This window comes from Ranitomeya variabilis, chromosome 2 (assembly GCF_051348905.1).
Source record: "Ranitomeya variabilis isolate aRanVar5 chromosome 2, aRanVar5.hap1, whole genome shotgun sequence".
Classification (NCBI taxonomy): Eukaryota; Metazoa; Chordata; class Amphibia; order Anura; family Dendrobatidae; genus Ranitomeya; species Ranitomeya variabilis.
In genome coordinates this window covers 769360495-769382441 of record NC_135233.1, presented here as the reverse complement: position 1 = coordinate 769382441, position 21947 = coordinate 769360495, and the positions used below count along the sequence as shown (strand labels likewise).

The 21947-nt window shown below is 47.7% G+C and overlaps 1 protein-coding gene across 4 annotated transcripts in view; it reads left to right on the top strand.

The window, feature by feature from the left end:
* The window catches only part of ANKRD6 (ankyrin repeat domain 6), a 331467-nt gene that overhangs the window by 167001 nt on the left and 142519 nt on the right, over nucleotides 1-21947 (top strand). The gene's annotated exons all lie outside the window — the stretch shown is intronic.

Below are 21947 nucleotides of genomic sequence, written 5' to 3'. Positions count from 1 at the left end.
GAACGGCCACAACACAGTGTGTGGAGCTGTGGTGTTTTATCTTGAACACTGTGTACTGCTGCCCCCTGTTGGACTTGCTAACAGATGACCGGTGGGGGTGTTGGGCCTCTGCCGAGCTTATATTCATGGCTTGCTCTAAGGATAGGGTATCCAGATCACAATAGTGAACCACCCCTTATAAATTAAGCGTAGATCTTGACTTTTTAAAATGTTAGTACACTTTGGTATAAATTGCCATTTGCATTGTATAAAGGTGAAATATGCATAATTTCCTCTTGGGGAGCTCCTGTAGTATATACTGCTACCTGATGCATTATACATCAGGATTTAGGCACTTCTGTGTATTCTTTATCTTACCATTATCTCTATTGTCAGCTGTATTTTCGGAACAAATGAGGCCCATTATAAGCCCTAATCACAGAGAATTGCCTAAATAGGTCTCATGTGCCATGACATATTCGGTCCGGACAATAAAATTATATTTATATATATATATATATACCGGTATATATATATATATATATATATATATATATATATATATATATATATATATATATATATATATATATATATATATCTGTATATATACTAGCTGAAGAGCCTGGCGTTGCCTGGGCATAGTAAATTTCTGTGGTTAGTTATAGCACCTCACTTCCCTTATTTTCCCATCACCCCTCTCATTTTAGCACCTCACTTCTCTCATTTTCCCCCTCACTTCTCTCATTTTCTCCCTCACATGTCTTATTTTCCCCCTCACTCCTCTCATTCCCCCCTCACTCCTCTCATTCCCCCCTAACACTTGTCATTTCGACCTCACATCTGTCATTTTCTGATCACTCCACTATTTTCCCTCACTCCTCTTATTTTGCACTCACACCTTTTCATTTTCACCTCACACCTCTCATTTTCCCCTCAGTATATACATGTTTGTCATCTCCCTTATATATAGAATACACCTGTATGTCATCTCCTGTATATAGTATATACCTGTATGTCATCTCCCCTGTGTATAGTATATACCTGTATGTCATCTCCTCCTGTATATTGTATATACCTACAGTATGTGTCATCTCCTCCTGTATATAGTATATACTTGTATGTCATCTCTTCTGTATATAGTAGATACCTGTGTGTCATCTGCTCCTGTATATAGTATATACCTGTATGTCATCTCCTCCTGTATATAGTATATACCTGTATGTCATCTCCTATATATAGTATATACCTGTATGTCATCTCCCCTGTATATAGTATATACTTACTGTATGTCATCTCCTCCTTTATATACCTATGTGTCATCTCTTTTATATAGTATATACCTGTATGTCATCTCCTCCTGTATATAGTATATACCTGTGTGTCATCTCCTCCTGTATATAGTATATACCTGTGTCATCTCCTCCTGCATATAGTATATACCTGTATGTCATCTCCTATATATAGTATATACCTGTATGTCATATCCTCCTGTATATAGTATATACCTGTAAGTCATCTCCCCTGTATATAGTATGTACCTGTATGTCATCTCCTGTATATAGTATATATCTGTGTCATCTCCTGTATATAGTATATACCTGTATGTCATCTCCTGTATATAGTATATACGTGTGTCATCTCCTGTATATAGTATATACCTGTATGTCATCTTCTCCTGTATATAGTATATACCTGTATGTCATCTCCTCCTGTATATAGTATATACCTGTATGTCATCTCCTCCTGTATATAGTATATACCTGTATGTCATCTCCTCCTGTATATAGTATATACCTGTATGTCATCTCCTATATATAGTATATACGTGTGTCATCTCCTCCTGTATATAGTATATACCAGTATGTCATCTCCTCCTGTATATAGTATATACCTGTGTGTCATCCGCTCCTGTATATAGTATATACCTGTGTGTCATCTTCCCTGTATATAGTATGTACCTGTATGTCATCCGGTTTTTGTCAGGAAAATTGCTGCCAGAAATCCTGACGTGTGCACATAGCCTTAATCAGATTTTTATTTTTGAAGGATAATACCAGACTTGTGTGTGTTTTAGGGCGAGTTTCATGTGTCAAGTTGTGTGTGTTGAGTTGCGTGTGGCGACAGGAATGTAGCGACTTTTGTGAGATGAGTTTTGTGTGGCGACATGCTTGTAACAACTTTTTGTGTGTCGAGTTGCATGTGACAGGTTAGTGTAGCAAGTTGTGTGCAACAAGTTTTGCGCATGGCGAGTTTTGCGCTTGGCGAGTTTTATGTGTGGTGCGTTTTGAGTATGTCAAAGTTTTGTGTGAGGCAACTTTTGCATGTGTTGCAACTTTTGTGCATGTGGCAATTTTTCCGCGTGTGCAAGTTTTGCGTGTGGTGAGTTTTCCATGAGGTGAGTTTTGCACGTGTGGCAAGTTTTGCGTGAGCCTAGTTTTGCATGTGGTGAATTTTGCGCATGGCGAGTTTTGAGCGGTGACTTTTGTGTTTCGACTTTTATGTGGCGAAGTTGGTGTATGTGTGGTGAAATGTGTGCTGAGGGTGGTATATGTGTTCAAGCACGTGGTAGTGTGTGGCGCATTTTGTGCGTGTGTTCATATCCCCGCGTGTGGTGAGTATCCCATGTCGGGGCCCCACCTTAGCAACTGTACGGTATATACTCTTTGGCGCCATCGCTCTCATTCTTTAAGTCCCCCTTGTTCACATCTGGCAGCTGTCAATTTGCCTCCACTTTTCCTTTCGCTTTTCCCCATTATGTAGATAGGGGCAAAATTGTTTGGTGAATTGGAATGCGCGGGGTTAAAATTTCGCCTCACAACATAGCCTATGACGCTCTCGGGGTCCAGACGTGTGACTGCAAAATTTTGTGGCTGTAGCTGCGACGGTGCAGATGCCAATCCCAGACATACAAACACACACACACACGCACGCAGACACACACACACACCCCTTTATATATTAGATATATATCAGATACATCAGATGATCTCCAGTAACACTAAAACTGGGTTCACACGAGTGTTTGTAAAAAAAAAAATAAGTTTTCTTCTATTTTGATGGGTAAGTCCCACAAAAAAAATAGAAGAAACTGGTACACACTGCCAATTTTTTTTTTTCATTCACAAATTTAGTTTGTGAAAATAAATTGCTAATCTTCCCTGCCCCATTGAATAACATTGGTTGCAGTGCTGTTTGTTTTTTTATGGACAGCACTCTGACAGAAAATATAGTCATGTGAACCTACCCTATGGAATACAGACTTATCATTCTGGTCTGAAATGTGTAGTACTTTGTGTTAATCTCGACCGAGAGTTTAACTATTTAAATAATGCACAAGGCCTCCTTCACATGTCAGTGTCTCTGGTACGTGTGGTGACAGTTTCCACACGGAAGGCTGGAGTCACACACAATGTAAAAAAAAATAAATCGGACCGTTTCTCACGGACGAGAATCGCACAAATGTTTCATGAACAGTGATCCGTATGTCATCCGTGTGCAGTGCGAGGATGCGATTTCCATGCATCAAAGTATCCGTGTGACATCCGTATGGCGAGATTTTCTCGCCGGCTTGCAAAATGGACATATAATGGATCCATGGCCTCAAATATTTGTGAAAACATATATACAGTCTATGTACACTGCTCAAAAAAATAAAGGGAACACTAAAATCCCACATTCTAGATAGCACTAAATGAAATATTCCAGTTGCAAATCTTTATTCATTACATAGTGGAATGTGTTGAGAACAATAAAACCTAAAAATGATCAACGTAAATCACAACTAATATCCCACGGAGGTCTGGAGTTGGAATGATGCTCAAAATCAAAGCGGAAATGAAGTTGCAGGCTGATCCAACTTCAGTGGAAATGCCTCAAGACAAGGAAATGATGCTCAGTAGTGTGTGTGGCCTCCACTTACCTGTAGGACCTCCCTACAACGCCTGGGCATGCTCCTGACCCGGACTATGGCATCTGCCAACTCATGGACAGTCTGTGGTGCAACGTGACATTGGTGGATGGTGCGAGACATGATGTCCTAGATGTGTTCAATCAGATTCAGGTCTGGGGAATGGGCGGGCCAATCCATAACTTCAATGCCTTCATCTTGCAGGAACTGCTGATACACTCCAGCCACATGAGGTCTGCCATTGTCCTGCATTAGGAGAAACCCAGGGCCAACTGCACCAGCATATGGTCTCACAAGGGGTCTGAGGATCTCATCTTGGTACCTAATGGCAGTAAAGCTACCTCTGGCGAGCACATGGAGGGCTGTGCGGCCCTCCAAAGAAATGCCACCCCACACCATTACTGACCCACTGCCAAACCAGTCATGCTGAAGGATGTTGCAGGCAGCTGATCGCCCTCCATGGTGTCTCCAGACTCTGTCACTTCAGTCACATGTGCTCAGTGTGAACCTACTTTCAGCTGTGAAGAGCACAGTGCGCCAGTGGCGAATTTGCCAATCCTGGTGTTCTGTGGCAAATGCCAAGGGTCCTGCACGGTGTTGGGCTGTGAGCACAACCCCCATCTGTAGACATCGGGCACTCAGACCATCCTCATGGAGTCTGTTTCTAACAGTTTGTGCAGACACATGCACATTTGTGGTCTGCTGGAGGTCATTTTGCAGGGCTCTGGCAGTGCTCCTCCATCTATTCCTCCCTGCCCAAAGGCTGAGGTAGCAGTGCTGCTGCTGAGTTGATGCCCTCCTATGGCCCCCTCCACGTCTCCTGGTGTACTGGCCTGTCTCCTGGTAGCGCCTCCAGCCTCTGGACACTATGCTGACAGACACAGTAAACCTTCTTGCCACAGCTCGCATTGATGTGCCATCCAGGATGAGCTGCACTACCTGAGCCACTTGTGTGGGTTGTAGAGTCTCTCATGCTACCACGAGTGTGAAAGCACAACCAACATTCAAAGTCACCAAAACATCAGCCAGAAAGCATTGGTACTGAGATGTGGTCTGTGGTCCCCACCTGCAGAACCACTCCTTTATTGAGTGTGTCTTGATAATTGCCAATAATTTCCATCTGTTGTCTATTCCATTTGCACAACAGCATGTAAAATTGATTGTCAAACAGTGTTGCTTCCTAAGTGGACAGTTTGATTTCACAGAAGTTTGATTTACTTGGAGTTATATTCTGTTGTTTAAGTGTTCCCTTTATTTTTTTTGAGCAGATGCAAGCTGTGGCAAGAAGGTTTGCTGTGTCTGTCAGCGTAGTGTCCAGAGGCTGAAGGCACTACCAGGAGACAGGCCAGTACACCAGGAGACGTGGAGGGGGTCGTAAGAGGGCAACAACCCAGCAGCAGGACCGCTATCTCAGCCTTTGTGCAAGGAGAAACAGGAGAAACACTGCCAGAGCCCTGCAAAATGACCTCCAGCTGGCCACAAATGTGCATGTGACCTGAATCCGATTGAACACATCTGAGACATCATGTCTCGCACCTTCCACCAACGTCAAGTTGCACCACAGACTATCCAGGAGTTGGCGGATGCTTTAGTCCAGGTCTGGGAAGAGATCCCTCAGGAGACCATCCGCCACCTCATCAGGAGCATGCCCAGGCATTGTAGGGAGGTCATACAGGCACGTGGAGGCCACTAACGCTACTGAGCATCATTTCCTTGTCTTGAGGCATTTATACTGAAGTTGGATCAGCCTGTAACTTCATTTTCCACTTTGATTTTGAGCATCATTCCAACTCCAGACCTCTGTGGGATATTAGTTGTGATTTACGTTGATCATTTTTAGGTTTTGTTGTTCTCAACACATTCCACTATGTAATGAATAAAGATTTACAACTGGAATTTTTCATTCAGTGAAATCTAGGATGTGTGATTTTAGTGTTCCCTTTACTTTTTTGACCTATATATATATATATATATATATATATATATATATATATATATATATATATATAAATATATATATATATACACACACAGTATATATATATATATATATATATATATATATCTATAATATAACGCTGGGAGCGTCACTCTGTCCGAAGCCTCTATAGACTGCGCAAGCGCAAGCGCCGGCGCAGTCTGGACCGCACAGAGCGACGCTCCCAGGAGATCGCGGTATGCGTAAGCGCTGAACGCACACCGCGATCTCCACCGGACAAGCAGGGACGAGCCAGGAGGCGGAGGGTGAGTATACTTACCTGACCCGTTCCACCGACGCGCTTCCGGGCTGTGACTGTCCCCCTGCTCCCGGAATCGGCGCCTGCGCAGTCCGCGCTTTCCGGCGCCATTTTCTTGAAGACACATTGCAGTGTCTTCAAGAAAATGGCGCCGGAAAGCGCGGACTGCGCAGGCGCCGACTCCGGGAGCAGGACCAAGAAAATGGCCGCACCCAGCACAGCCGCCGCGCCCAGCACAGCCACGCACAGCCGCCGCACCCAGCACAGCCGACCATAGCCGCCCACAGCCACGCACAGGCGCCCACAGCCACGCACAGCCGCCGCACCCAGCACAGCTGCCCACAGCCACGCACAGCCACCCATAGCCACGCACAGCCGCCGCACCCAGCACAGCCGACCACAGCCACGCACAGCCGCCGCACCCAGCACAGCCGCCCACAGCCACGCACAGCCGCCGCACCCAGCACAGCCGACCACAGCCGCCGCACCCAGCACAGCCGACCACAGCCGCCGCACGCAGCACAGCCGCCCACAGCCACGCACAGCCGCCCACAGCCACGCACAGCCGCACCCAGCACAGCCGACCACAGCCACGCACAGCCGCCGCACCCAGCACAGCCGCCCACAGCCACGTACAGCCACCCATAGCCACACACAGCCGCCGCACCCAGCACAGCCGCCGCACCCAGCACAGCCGCCCACAGCCACGCACAGCCCACAGCCACGCACAGCCGCCGCACCCAGCACAGCCACCCACAGCCGCCGCACCCAGCACAGCCGCTGCACCCAGCACATCCGCCGCACCCAGCACAGCCATGCACAGCCGCCACAGCCACGCACAGCCGCCTACAGCCACGCACAGCCTCCCACAGCCACGCACAGCCGCCCACAGCCACGGACAGCCGCCGCACCCAGCACAGCCGCCGCACCCAGCACAGCCGCCCACAGCCACGCACAGCCGCCCACAGCCACGCACAGCCGCCGCACCCAGCACAGCCGACCACAGCCACGCACAGCCGCCGCACCCAGCACAGCCGCCCACAGCCACGCACAGCCGCCGCACCCAGCACAGCCACGCACAGCCCACAGCCACGCACAGCCGCCGCACCCAGCACAGCCGACCACAGCCACGCACAGCCGCCGCACCCAGCACAGCCGCCCACAGCCACGCACAGCTGCCGCACCCAGCACAGCCGACCACAGCCGCCGCACCCAGCACAGCCGACCACAGCCGCCGCACGCAGCACAGCCGCCCACAGCCACGCACAGCCGCCCACAGCCACGCACAGCCGCACCCAGCACAGCCGACCACAGCCACGCACAGCCGCCGCACCCAGCACAGCCGCCCACAGCCACGTACAGCCACCCATAGCCACACACAGCCGCCGCACCCAGCACAGCCGCCGCACCCAGCACAGCCGCCCACAGCCACGCACAGCCCACAGCCACGCACAGCTGCCGCACCCAGCACAGCCACCCACAGCCGCCGCACCCAGCACAGCCGCTGCACCCAGCACATCCGCCGCACCCAGCACAGCCATGCACAGCCGCCACAGCCACGCACAGCCGCCTACAGCCACGCACAGCCTCCCACAGCCACGCACAGCCGCCCACAGCCACGGACAGCCGCCGCACCCAGCACAGCCGCCGCACCCAGCACAGCCGCCCACAGCCACGCACAGCCGCCCACAGCCACGCACAGCCGCCGCACCCAGCACAGCCGACCACAGCCACGCACAGCCGCCGCACCCAGCACAGCCGCCCACAGCCACGCACAGCCGCCGCACCCAGCACAGCCACGCACAGCCCACAGCCACGCACAGCCGCCGCACCCAGCACAGCCACCCACAGCCGCCGCACCCAGCACAGCCGCCGCACCCAGCACATCCGCCGCACCCAGCACAGCCATGCACAGCCGCCTACAGCCACGCACAGCCGCCTACAGCCACGCACAGCCTCGCACAGCCGCCCACAGCCACGGACAGCCGCCGCACCCAGCACAGCCGCCCACAGCCACGCACAGCCACCCATAGCCACGCACAGCCGCCGCACCCAGCACAGCCGACCACAGCCACGCACAGCCGCCGCACCCAGCACAGCCGCCCACAGCCACGCACAGCCGCCGCACCCAGCACAGCCGACCACAGCCGCCGCACCCAGCACAGCCGCCCACAGCCACGCACAGCCGCCCACAGCCACGCACAGCCGCACCCAGCACAGCCGACCACAGCCGCCGCACCCAGCACAGCCGCCCACAGCCACGTACAGCCACCCATAGCCACGCACAGCCGCCGCACCCAGCACAGCCGCCGCACCCAGCACAGCCGCCCACAGCCACGCACAGCCGCCGCACCCAGCACAGCCACCCACAGCCGCCGCACCCAGCACAGCCGCCGCACCCAGCACATCCGCCGCACCCAGCACAGCCATGCACAGCCGCCACAGCCACGCACAGCCGCCTACAGCCACGCACAGCCTCCCACAGCCACGCACAGCCGCCCACAGCCACGGACAGCCGCCGCACCCAGCACAGCCGCCACACCCAGCACAGCCGCCCACAGCCACGCACAGCCGCCCACAGCCACGCACAGCCGCCGCACCCAGCACAGCCACGCACAGCCGCCCACAGCCGCCGCACCCAGCACAGCCGCCCACAGCCACGCACAACCGCTGCACCCAGCACAGCCACCCACAGCCGCCGCACCCAGCACAGCCGCCGCACCCAGCACATCCGCCGCACCCAGCACAGCCGCCGCACCCAGCACAGCCACGCACAGCCGCCACAGCCATGCACAGCCTCCGCACCCAGCACAGCCACGCACAGCCGCCTACAGCCACGGACAGCCGCCGCACCCAGCACAGCCACCGCACCCAGCACAGCCGCCGCACCCAGCACAGCCGCCCACAGCCACGCACAGCCGCCGCACCCAGCACAGCCTCCCACAGCCACGCACAGCCGCCTACAGCCACGCACAGCCGCTGCACCCAGCACAGCCGCTGCACCCAGCACAGCCACCGCACCCAGCACAGCCGTCCACAGCTGCCGCACCCAGCACAGCCGCCCGCACCCAGCACAGCCACGTCACATACTGCCGCCCGCACTCAGCACAGCCACATACAGCCGCCCGCACTCAGCACAGCCGCCCGCACTCAGCACAGCCGCCCGCACTGATGGGGGCGCAGGATGGAGCAGCACGTGATAGGATGGGGGCGCAGGATGGGAGCACATGACAGGATGGGGATGAGGATGGAGCAGCACATGACACGGTGGAGCAGCACATGACAGGATGGGGGCGCAGGATGGAGCAGCACATGACAAGGTGGAGCAGCACATGACAGGATGGGGATGCAGGATGGAGCAGCACATGACACGGTGGAGCAGCACATGACAGGATGGGGGCGCAGGATGGAGCAGCACATGACACGGTGGAGCAGCACATGACAGGATGGGGGCGCAGGATGGAGCAGCATATGACAGGATAGGAGCAGCACATACCAGGATGGAGACCATATTCCAATATAAATGCTCGCCACCCGGGCGTAGAACGGGTTCAATAGCTAGTATATATATATATATACCTATACTATGTGTAGACATTTACTCTATTTATTCATTTTTTAACCTTTCAGTGTGATTTTACATTACACCGCACTGAATTGCCGGCTTTTCTAAAGGACACCAGTTCGTATTTCTCGCAAGTTACACTGATGGTCCGTGTGGTGTGCTAGTTTTTCTTGCCTCCATAGACTTTCATTGGCGAGTCTCGGACGATATATGGTGCGAATTGCAGCATGCTGCGGTTTCACTTGCATGTATAATACGGCCGAGAAAAAAAACGATGATAGGAGCTGCCCCATAGATTAACATTGTCCGAGTGCTATGCGATTTTTTTTTCTCGCATAGCACTTGTCCGTATTCCTCTCTAGTGTGACTCCGGCCTAACAGAGACACTTACGCACATAGACCCATTAGATGTGCCAATTCTGGCTTTTAGAATCCACATCCATTAGATGCGCTATTTCTGGGTGGCAGAGGGCTGATGTTCTTAGTCTGGAAGGAGACCAATATTCATGGCCCCTTCCTAGGCTTTTAATATCCCTCAATGTCTATCCGCTATTTCATCCTTCTTCTCCACTAGATTTCTAAAACTTAACATAGACAAAACAGAATTCATCATTTTTCCCCCATCTCACGCGCCCCCCAACGAACCTATCCATTACAGTAAATGGCTGCCCACTCTCCCCAGTCCCACAAGCTCGCTGTCTCGGGGTAATCCTTGACACTGATCTATCCTTCAAACTGCATATCCAAGCCCTTTCCACTTCCTTCCGCCTTCAACTCAAAAATATTTCACGGATCCGTACATTCCTAAACCAAGAATCTGCAAAAACCCTAGTCCATGCCCTCATCTCCCGCCTCGACTACTGTAACCTCCTGCTCTGTGGCCACCCCTCTAACACTCTTGCACCCCTCCAATCTATTCTAAACTCAGCTGCCCGACTAATCCACCTGTCCCCTGCTATTCCCCGGCCTCTCCACTCTGTCAATCCCTTCACTGGCTCCCCGTTATCCAGAGACTCCAGTACAAAAGCCTAACCATGACATACAAAGCCATCCACAACCTGTCTCCTCCATACATCTGTGACCTCGTCTCCCTGTACTTTCTTGCACGCAACCTCCGATCCTTACAAGATCTCCTTCTCTACTCCCCTTTTATCTCCTCTTCCCACAATCGCATACAAGATTTCTCTCACGCATCACCCCTACTCTGGAACTCTCTACCACAACATATCAGACTCTCACCTACCATTGAACCATTCAAAAAGAACCTGAAGACCCACCTCTTCCGACAAGCCTACAACCTGCAGTAACCACCGATCGACCAAACCACAGCACGACCAGCTCTGTCCTCACCTATTGTATCCTCACCCATCCCTTGTAGATTGTGAGCCCTTGCGGGCAGGGTCCTCTCTCCTCCTGTACACAGTTGTGACTTGTATTGTTCAAGATTATTGTACTTGTTTTTGTTATGTATACCCCTCCTCACATGTAAAGGGCCATGGAATAAATGGTGCTATAATAATAATAGTATCAGCCCTCAGCTGTCTGTTTAGCCTGTGCTGATTAGTAACTATAGGGGGGGGACTCCCACAACTTTTTTTTAAACTAATATTAATAGCCTGGAACCTTTATGGCTATTGGCCCCTTCCCATTATTGACATCAGCCCCCGGCCTTCAGCTTTCCTGCAGCAGGTTAGGAAAATTAGAGGGGACCCCACGCTTTTTTTTTCTATTTAATTATTTAATTCACACTATACACAGTGGGTGCTGACTCCATTTCCCATCAGCGTCACCTCGTTTCGATGATTGCAGGAAAACCAGGCAACAATGAGAGCTATATTCGGCACCTGCGATCAGTGCTAACTGTACTGCTTTTCCCAGCACCGATGTGTATCACACTGATGCCACATGTGTGTAACACTCAGACACGGATAGCACTGGTACTGTTTTTTTCAATACCGGAAATATTAGGACTTGGGAAAGAGCCCTAAGTGAGTGAAACCCCAAATCCAGCCAAAATATTTATAATATTGATGACACTCAGTCCATTTATTCTGACTACTTCGCTAATCACCTTTTCTTATTTCATGAGACCCTTTTAGCCTTTTTGTAACTTTTCTCGCAAATTCCTTTCCTTGTATATGCAGTCTGCTTCCTCTCCTAAATCCCTCTAGTCTTGTGCCTGAAATACGCTGCCACAAGCTGGTTTCTTCCACAAGCCTGACCGCAAAAGGACTATGTGTGGCAAATCTCCACATTTATCTAAATACGCCACTCATAAAAATTTCTGGAAAGAGATTTCTTAGATTTCTTACAGGATACATTTTTCAGTTATCCTTCTATATTATTTCAAAACTCTCTTTTTCAGTGATTACTTGGTATCTCCATTCATACTGCACCCACACACACACAAATGATACACCATTTGAAAGGCAAACTTGCCCCCTTCAGCAAGCAAATAGCCAAACAAACCACACATCAACGATATCACAAAATACATTTTAAATAGTAATTTTCATAAAACTGCAGTAAGGAAAAATGACCTGCAGGTGGCACCACACTACCCTAAAGCGTACTAATACAAAGCTGAAACAAATCCTACATACATATACATACATACATACATACATACATACATACATACATATGCATATACATACATACATACATACATATATATGTATCTGGATTTTTATATAGGATTTTTATATATATATATGTATATATATATATATATATATATATATACATATATACATACACACACGCCGCGCACACACACACACACACACACACACACACACACACACACACACACACACACAGTACAGGCCAAGAGGTTGGACACATCTTCTCATATACAGGTTTTTCTGTATTTTCATGACTATGAAGGCATCAAAACTATGAATTAACACATGTGGAATTATATACTTAACAAAAAAGTGTGAAACAACTGAAATTATGTCTTATATTTTAGGTTCTTCAAAGTGGCCACCTTTTGCTTTGATGACTGCTTTGCACACACTTGGCATTCTCTTGATGAGCTTCTAGAGGTAGTCACCGGGAATGGTTTTCACTTCACAGGTGTGCCCTGTCAGGTTTAATAAGTGGGATTTCTTGCCTTATAAATGGTTTTGGGACCATCAGTTGTGTTGTGCAGAAGTCTGGTGGATACACAGCCGATAGTCCTACTGAATAGACTGTTAGAATTTGTATTATGGCAAGAAAAAAGCAGCTAAGTAAAGAAAAACGAGTGCCCATCATTACTTTAAGAAATGAAGGTCAGTCAGTCCGAAAAATTGGGAAAACTTTGAAAGTGTCCTCAAGTGCAGTGGCAAAAACCATCAAGCGCTACAAAGAAACTGGCTCACATGTGGACCGCCCCAGGAAAGGAAGACCAAGAGTTACCTCTGCTTCTGAGGATAAGTTTATCCGAGTCACCAGCCTCAGAAATCAGAAAAGCAGCTCAGATTAGAGACCAGGTCAATGCCACACAGAGTTCTAGCAGCAGACACATCTCTACAACAACTGTTAAGAGGAGACTTTGTGCAGCAGGCCTTCATGGTAAAATAGCTTCTAGGAAGCCACTGCTAAGGACAGGCAACAAGCAGAAGAGACTTGTTTGGGCTAAAGAACACAAGGAATGGACATTAGACCAATGGAAATCTGTGCGTTGGTCTGATGAGTCCAAGTTTGAGATCTTTGGTTCCAACCATCGTGTCTTTTTGCGACGCAGAAAAGGTGAACGGATGGACTCTACATGCCTGGTTCCCACCGTGAAGCATGGAGGAGGAGGTGTGATGGTGTGGGGGTGCTTTGCTGGTGACACTGTTGGGGATTTATTCAAAATTGAAGGCATACTGAACCAGCATGGCTACCACAGCATCTTGCAGCGGCATTCTATTCCATCCGGTTTGCGTTTAGTTGGACCATCATTTATTTTTCAACAGGACAGTGACCCCAAACACACCTCCAGGCTGTGTAAGGGCTACTTGACCAAGAAGGAGAGTGATGGGGTGCTACGCCAGATAAACCCAATTGAGATGGTTTGGGGTGAGCTGGACCGCAGAGTGAAGGCAAATGCCAACAAGTGCTAAGCATCTCTGGGAACTCCTTCAAGATTGTTGGAAGACCATTCCCGGAGACTATCTCTTGAAGCTCATCAAGAGAGTGCCAAGAGTGAGCAAAGCAGTCATCAAAGCAAAAGGTGGCTACTTTGAAGAACCTAGAATAGAAGACATAATCTCAGTTGTTTCACACTTTTTCGTTAAGTATATAATTCCACATGTGTTAATTCATAGTTTTGATGTCTTCAGTGTGAATGTACAATTTTCATAGTCATGAAAATATAGAAAAATCTTTAAATGAGAAGGTGTGTCCTAACTTTTGCTCTGTACTGTGTGTATATATATATATATATATATATATATATATATATATATATATATATATATTTGTCAGTGAGACACACACCTCTCTCTGTGTTCATCATCTCATTAAATACATTTGACCAGCTTGATTTTCCTGAAATTGCCTGCGCTCCTGACAACCAATGTGTGAAAATTTTGCATGGGCCAACTAGTTCAAATTACAAACTGTACATTCTGCCGTAAAAGTTTGAATGCAAAGAAATTGTATTCCTATCATTTACCAAAGAGTAACTAAAGTTTACATTTATTAATAATTTTGTCTAGTAGGGAAAGTTCTGAGACTTTGCAATCACATGCGCAGATGGAGATATTGGCGCTGAGATCTTGGTGCCAAGATCTCCATCTGCACCGCATCCGCGGCCATTTTCGTAGCGACATCGCGTAGTGGCAGGTGCGGATGGAGATCTCGGCTTTCCTCCATCTGCACTTGCGCATAGCAAGAAACCTGAAGCCGGAAGAAGAATGGCGGCCGCCATATGCTGCTGTAGCAGCAGGGCTACCGCTCGCCACCGTACTACCACTGTAGGACCACCGCTCGCCGCCGTACCACCACCGCACACTGCAGGACCACCGCAACACCCCCAGCTCCATGCTCGCAGTATTGACCCCTCGGTAAGAACAGTGTTTGGTTTATAAGATGCACCCCCATTTTCCCCCTAATTTGGGGGATATAAAAGTGTGCCTTATAATCAGAAAAGTACGGTATATAACTGCCGCAGTGAAAAACAATGCTCTGTTCAGTACTGTACAGTAAAACCCGTTGTTGTTTCTACAGAAAAACTAAGTTTTACTCAATCTTGTTATTTGTTCAAGAATATAGTATACGATATTAAGATCAGTGCGTATAATTTTCCAGATCGTTATGCAGCATATACATGTGCCGGAATATCGTTTAGAATGTCATGTTAAGTGTATGTTCTGTTCCGTTGCCACTCTTGAATGGGAGCCATTTGTCTCATTTATGTAATTTGATTTTGTCATCGTGCAGTAAAATTAAGGTGACTAACAGAGAAGACTTTATCACAAATGGCTGTGTTTGTATTTAGTAGCATAGGGGCTTGTGCTCCTTGGAATTTGAGTCATGAAATGGGTCTCGGAGATGTCATAAATGTCAGCATCCAGCATTACTTCAGCACACACCTTGGAGAGCCTCCATTAACAACTATAAGATCCTGCTGTTTGCATTACTGAGCTGAATGCAGGGATTGTGGAAGCCATATAAGCTGCTTGTTTCCAAAGTTATGGTATTTTATGACCAAAATCTACTTGACACCGCGTAAAGTAAATGTGAGGAAGAAAGGTTATTAGGGTTTACAATAAAAGAAATGTGGATTATATGATATTTATATTAATAACTGACATCATTGGTCAGTAATAGAAAAGTAATACACGAACTGTGAAGTTACTGTGTGTAAAATACTGTCTGCATGTTGTAAAATACAAAAGAGAGAAATCTAGATGCTTATTTACAATGAAAAATAATCTAATCTAGCCTGGGGCGACATCTCGTGTCACACTGCACCCATGACATCACGCTAGGTTGGCTATTTAAAGAGGAACCTCGGATGTGTCATGTCGGACGCTGTTCACACTAGGGCGTCCGACAGACAGCGGTAATTCCTCATTCGTCCACTATATGCTCAGTGGCGCCGGCTAGATTGATCCAGATTGTCCGGGGTTAATCTGGCTGGTACTCGGATTGGAGACTGGGTCTCGCCCACTGCCTTTAAATAGTTTTGCTGGGCTTTGGGCGTCGCCGATTATAGCTTGTGTCTTGTGCCTGGTGATCTCGGTCTGGAGTGGTGGTCTAGGAGAGGAAATATCGTATCTGTTGGTGTATTATCCTTCGTTATATTTCTCCTTCCTATATTTGTATTGTTTTGCCCTGTGCACATTATAGTGTTTTCCTGTGTGTCTGCGGCATGTTTTTTTTTTAGTTTTCTCTGTCTGTGCTTTCTGTAGGGGTTGGGGAGAGGTCTTATCACTGGGTGGCGGGTGGAGGTTTCAGCTTAGTACTGAAACAGGACTCAGGGTCAGGCCTGGCGGCCCAGACATGCACACCTTCAGTGTAAACTCTGGGAGAGGGACAGACAGGGTTTCCCTAGTTTGAGGGATATTGCAGGGGCCCGGGTAATCAGCTGTAGTCTACCCAGTACCCCCGTGACAGGATGTCGGCAGGTATGAAGGCGCAGTACTCAGAGCTCCAGCCCAGCGGCCAGAGATCACTGACCTGGCCGCTTGATTGGGTTCCCTGAATCAATTTGCACCAACTCTAGTGCCAACCATATACTTTAAATAGGTGTCGACTAGTGATGAGCGAATATACTCGTTACTCGAGATTTCTCGAGCATGGTCCGGGGACCTCCGAGTCTTTTAGTTTTTCTTGCCGCAGCTGAATGATTTACATCTGTTAGCCAGCATAAGTACATGTGGGGGTTGCCTGGTTGCTAGGGAATACTCGGAGGACCCCCGAGCATGCTCGAGGAATCTCGAGTAACAAGTATTTTCGCTCATCACTAGTGTCGACCAAATAATCATTTGGAGGACCTTTCTTGCATCTTTGCTATACACAGGAGCACTTGTTCTGCCAAGCTCTCCTGTGTTCTCTTTTAGAGAAGCGCTGGCAGACATCTCTGGTGATAGCTAATTTCTAGAGAATAAAAAGGATCCTCACTAGTGATGAGCGAATGTAATATGTTCGAGTCCCCACGCCTGCATTTCTCTCAGCTGTCAAACAGCCACAACACATGCAGACGCAGGGACTCACACATACTATTCGAGCACGCTGAAGTCCCACGGTTAGCACCAGAGCATGCTCGGATAACACCTTATCCGAACACGTTCACTTACCCACTAATCATGAACCAAAACAAGGGGAAAAAAGGGTGCACTAGTATCAGCATAAGAAAATTACATGAAAAAGGGGTGCTATACCTAGTCTATGAAAACTGACTTGAAACTGGAGAGAAAGAGTAGACTAATAACGGTATGCACAACCACATATAGAAAAAATACAAAAACCTTTATTACCACCTTAGTAAGTACATCTAAAAACATTTAAAATTATGACAGAAAACCACATCCCCACTGTCAGATGCCTGTACATCTTAAGTATATACATAATAGACACATAGCAACAAATCCTGCTTGTGTCAATCAGCAAATCCCAACCTTCCAATTATATACCTCTAACAGTTCAAAAGGCGTGTGTATAATATACGGATCAAAAATCACTCTATGTAGATACTATGTGTGATGGGCGCTAAAGGAAGATTCTCTTGCAGGAGACAATCGGTGAAGTCGTATGTATGGTATAATTAAGATTTATTAAAAGAGTCTGTCATTCTTTCAATTAACCCCTTAGTGACAGAGCCAATTTTGTACTTAATGACCAAGCCAATTTTTACAATTCTGACCACTGTCACTTTATGAGGTTATAGCTCTGGAACGCTTCAACGGATCCCACTGATTCTGAGATTTTTTTTGTAACATGTTGTACTTCATGTTAGTGGTAAATTTTCTTCAATATGAATTGCATTTTTTAATGAAAAAAAAAACAGAAATTTGGCAAAAATTTGAAAATTTAGCAATTTTGAAAATTTTAATTTTTTGTGCCCTTAAATCAGAGTGTCATATTGCACAAAATAGTTAATAAATAACATTTCCCACATGTCTACTTTACATCAGCACAATTTTGGAAACAATTTTTTTTTTAGGATGTTATAAGGGTTAAAAGTTGACCGGCGATTTCTAATTTTTCCAACAAAATTTACAAAACCGTTTTTTTTAGGGACCACCTCACATTTGAAGTGAGTTGGGGGAGTCAATATAACAGAAAATACCCCAAAGTGACACCATTGTAAAAACTGAACCCCTCAAGGTGTGCGAAAACCACATTCAAGAAGTTTATTAACCCTTCAGCTGCTTCATGAGAACTAAAGCAATGTGGAAGGAAAAAATGAACATTTTACTTTTTTCACACAAAATTTACTTTGGAACCAAACTTTTTTATTTTCACAAGGGTATCAGGAGAAAATGGACCACAAAATTTGTTGTGCAATTTCTCCTGAGTACGCCGATAACCTGCATGTGGGGGAAAGCCACTGTTTGTGCGCATGGCAGGGCTCAGAAGGGAGGGAGCACTGTTTTGACTTTTTGAACGCAAAATTGGCTGATATCAATGGCGGGCACCACCCCCTTATGTACCTAAACAGTGGAAACTCAACCCAAACACAGCCCTAACCCCAATACATTCCTAACCCCCGACACCACAACCCTAATCCCAACCCAAATCTCAACTGTAGCCCCAACCCTAGCGCAACCATAACCCTAGCTCTAACCCAAACTCTAACCCTAGCTCCAACCCTAACCATAGCTCTAACCCTAGCTCCATCCCTAACCCTAGCTCTAACCCCCAACCCTAGCTCTAACCCCAACCCTAAACCTAGCCCTAACTCTAATGGAAAATTTTGTTTATTATATTATATTTACCTAACTAAGGGGGTGATAAAGGGGGGTTTGATTTACTATTTTTTATTTTGATCACTGTGATAGGGTCTATCACAGTGATTGAAATGAACCAATAGGAAAAATCTTTTGCTGCCGGGTGCCAGCCGGTAGATCTCTGCAGGCACAATGCGCGTGCGCCCGCTGTTTTCTTCCCCGATGAAGACACCAGGGACAGAGCCGGAGGGACCAGGGGATTCCGGATGTGCCAGGGTGAATCGGAGAACCCCATATCTCTCTCCTCTGGTATGCTAGATCATATCAAAGGAGAGAGAAATACATGGGAAATTGTATATTTTTTTGTGGTCGCCGTTATTCCGTGAATAACTGCAATCACAACACTTGGGACGGTAAAAACCGACCCAAATCATGTTCTCCAGGGTCTTAGCTACCCCTGGGGGGATGGGGGCGCTATAACCTTATTTCTCAGCTCTGTTAAAAAGCGGCGCTGAGGAATAAGTACTCTTAACTGCCGCCATTAAAAGGCGTATCGGCTATCGTTAAGGGGTTAAAGGACTTTATTCTTGGTGTGTGTGTTTTTATACAATATGACTATGGGTTCAGTAATGAGGGTGTCTAATAGATGCCTCTCCATTACTAACCTCTGGGTTTGATGTCACCTGACAATACAAATGTGACATCAGCCACCCCAACTATCTCCCCACTTGCCACTGCTACAGAGCAAGTGGGAAGAGCGAGGCTAAGTGCCAGAATTGCCACATCTTAGAGATGCGCCTTTTCTGGGGAGGCTGAGAGCTGATGTTTTTAGCTGGGGGGGCAATATCCATGGCTTCTTCCTAGGCTCATTAATATTAGTCCACAGCTGTCTGCATAGCCTTTGCTGTTTATTAATTATAGGAGGATCCTCCGTAATTTTGATCTGATATAAATCTGATATTAATAGCCTGGGAAGTTCCAGGGATATTACCCCATTCCCAGGCTATAAACATCTGCGCCCAGCCGTTGGCTTTTGCTCTGCTGGTTAAGAATATTATGAGGAAGCCCACGCCATTTTTTCCAGAAAAATTATCTTTTAATTACATACATGTACAGTAAGCTGCACACACACTGCACTAATAGACTAATAGTATACAGGGGTTGGACAAAATAATGGAAACACCTAATGTTTTGGCATCATAATCTTCGAACATGTTATAAACATGCAAACCTGTTATGACCCCAATGGCAGAGGGTCTCAAAAGTACATACCAAGTCTGCAAACACAAAAAAAACAGCTCTTAGGGCAGTGGTAACTGGGCTGACCATATATCTAATCCTAGCACCACAAATAGCAGCAGCCGAGGAACGTGCCTACGTTGGTTCTAGACGTCTCGCGCCAGCCGGAGAACTAACTAACCCTAGAAGGGAAAAGATAGACCTTTCTTGCCTCCAGAGAAAAGACCCCAAAAGTTGGATACAAGCCCCCAACAAATAATAACGGTGAGGTAAGGAGAAAAGACAAACGTAAGAATGAACTAGATATTTAGCAAAGAGAGGCCCACTGACTAATAGCAGAATATAGTAAGATGACTTATACGGTCAGCAAAAACCCTATCAAAATTTCCACGCTGGATATTCAAGAACCCCCGAACCGTCTAACGGCCCGGGGGGAGAACACCAGCCCCCTAGAGCTTCCAGCAAAATCAGGAATCACATTTAGTACAAGCTGGACAAAAAATAAGAGCTATGCAAATAACCAAAAAACAAGGAAGCAGGACTTAGCTTAATTTTGCAAGATCCAGGACCAGCAGACAGGAGCAAACAGAAAGGAACTGATTACAACGATGCCAGGCACAGGACTGAGAATCCAGGAAGTTTATATAGCAACACCCCTGGACTAACGACCCAGGTGGGTGCCAAACTGAGGAAAGACAATCCCAGAGTCATATCACTAGTGACCACAAGAGGGAGCCAAAAAAGTCTAATTCACAACAGTACCCCCCCTTTAAGGAGGGGTCACCGAACCCTCACCAAGACCACCAGGGCGATCAGGATGAGCAGCGTGAAAGGCACGAACTAAATCGACCGCATGTACATCAGAGGCAACCACCCAGGAATTATCCTCCTGACCATAGCCCTTCCACTTGACCAGATACTGAAGCCTCCGCCTGGAGAGACGAGAATCCAAGATCTTCTCCACCATGTACTCCAACTCGCCCTCAACCAACACCGGAGCAGGAGGCTCAACAGAAGGAACCACAGGTACAACATACCGCCGCAACAAAGACCTATGGAACACGTTGTGAATGGCAAACGACACCGGAAGATCCAAGCGAAAGGACACAGGATTAAGGATTTCCAATATCTTGTAAGGACCGATGAAGCGAGGCTTAAATTTAGGAGAGGAGACCTTCATAGGAACAAATCGAGAAGACAGCCATACCAAATCCCCAACACGAAGTCGGGGACCCACACCGCGGCGGCAGTTGGCAAAACGCTGAGCCTTCTCCTGTGACAACTTTAAGTTGTCCACCACATGATTCCAGATCTGCTGCAACCTATCCACCACGGAATCTACCCCAGGACAGTCAGAAGGCTCCACATGTCCCGAGGAAAAACGAGGATGGAAACCAGAGTTGCAAAAAAATGGCGAAACCAAAGTAGCGGAACTAGCCCGATTATTAAGGGCAAACTCAGCCAACGGCAAGAAGGTCACTGTTGTGGATTCTGTTTTTGGGCTCCCTCTGGTGGTTACGGCTGGTACTGGGTGACTTTGGTGGGTTGCGGTCTCTGGTTTCCACCTGTCCATCAGAGGCTGGGTGTTTCCTATTTAACCTGGCTTTCCTGTCATTCCCTTGCCGGCTATCAATGTACTCAGATGTGCTCAGTTTGGTTCCTGACTACCTGCTCCCAGATCTCTCAGGATAAGCTAAGTTCTGTTTTTCAGTTGTTTGGTTTTTTGTCCAGCTTGCTAATTATGACTCTATGCTAGCTGGTAGCTCAAGTGGGCTGAGGTTCTCCCCATGTGCCATGAGTTGGCACATGGGTTCTTGTAATCTCAGGATGGTTTTTGATTAGGGTTTTTTGCTGACCGCTCAGACCCCTTTTGTATCATTCTGCTTTCTAGTTATAGCGGGCCTCATTTTGCTAAATCTATTTTCATCTCTATGTGCGTGCCTTCCTCTCATTTCACCGTCAATACATGTGGGGGGCAACTATACCTTTTGGGGTTCATTCCTCTGGAGGCAAGCTAGGTCTTTATTTCCTCTGCAGTGCTAGTTAGCTCTTAGGCTGGCGCGTGGCGTCTAGAATCAACGTAGGCACGCTCCCTGGCTATTTCTAGTTGTGTTTGTCAAGAGTAGGGCAGCGGTCAGCCCAGGTTC